A 1,121-nucleotide genomic window follows, 5' to 3' on the forward strand; every position below is an offset into this window, starting at 1 on the left:
ACATAAGTCTGAGTGAACTCCGGGAGTTGGTGATGGACAGGGAGGCCTGGTGTGCTGCGATTCATGGGGTCGCAAAGAGTCGGACACAACTGAGCTACTGAACTGAACTGAACTGAGGTTAAGTGTGACACCAGAGGAAGTGAACCTGGCACACTCTCTCTAACATCTCGGGAGCTAAAAACTTCCCTTCCCTCCACAACAAGGACCTACTGTAGAGCACAGGGACCTATATTCCATATCCCATAATGACCTATAATGGGAAAGAATCTGAAAAAGAATATGCTAATGCTAAGTCACTTCAGTCATGTTCGACTCTGTATGACCCCATAGATGGCAGCCCACCAGGCTCCCCGGTCCCTGGGATTCTCCAGGCAAGAACACTGGAGTGGGTTGAAAAAGAATATATATATATATATATACATATATAACTGAATCACTGTGCTGTTTACCTGAAACATTGTAAATCAATTATACTTCAATGACAACAATAAAGAAACTATAATTAAAATCCAAAACAGGGACTTCTCTGGTGGTCCAGTGGCTAAGACTCTGCAATCCCAATGCAGGGGACCTGGGTTAGATCCCTGATAGGGGGCCTAGATCCTGCATGCCCCAGCGAAGAGTTTGCATGCCACAGCGAAGATGGAGGATCCCAAGTGCTATTAACTAAGACCTGGTGCAGCCAAATAAATAAATAAATGAAATTTCAAAGCAAACAAATAAAAATTAAAAACAGCCCCTCACTCTTGCGGGAAGAGACCTAGAACAGGCGAGGGACAAAACAGGGCCCCGACATCCTCCTGGACACGAGCCCTGGAGGAAGGAGCTGATTCAGGTAGGGAACTCAGCACACGGCCCAACATAGGGTAAGCAGCATTGGCTTGTGACGCTTGCTGTGTTTGGTGGAGCTTCTCTTGGAAAGAATAAAGGGGTTACAAGGAGAACTGAAGCCCGCCCACAGTGTAACACTTGTCATGGCAACCCAGGGCCAACGCCCGAAGAGGCCTCCTATCCTCTGAGGGTAGAGACAGACCCCAAGCCCAGCCTGAAAGCCCCCATGGGCAACCCACTGTCTCCCTGGCCCCCATGGCTCACTCAATGCCAGTCACATGACCTCGTTT

This window comes from Bison bison, unplaced genomic scaffold, assembly GCF_000754665.1.
Source record: "Bison bison bison isolate TAMUID 2011002044 unplaced genomic scaffold, Bison_UMD1.0 scf7180017864491, whole genome shotgun sequence".
Classification (NCBI taxonomy): Eukaryota; Metazoa; Chordata; class Mammalia; order Artiodactyla; family Bovidae; genus Bison; species Bison bison.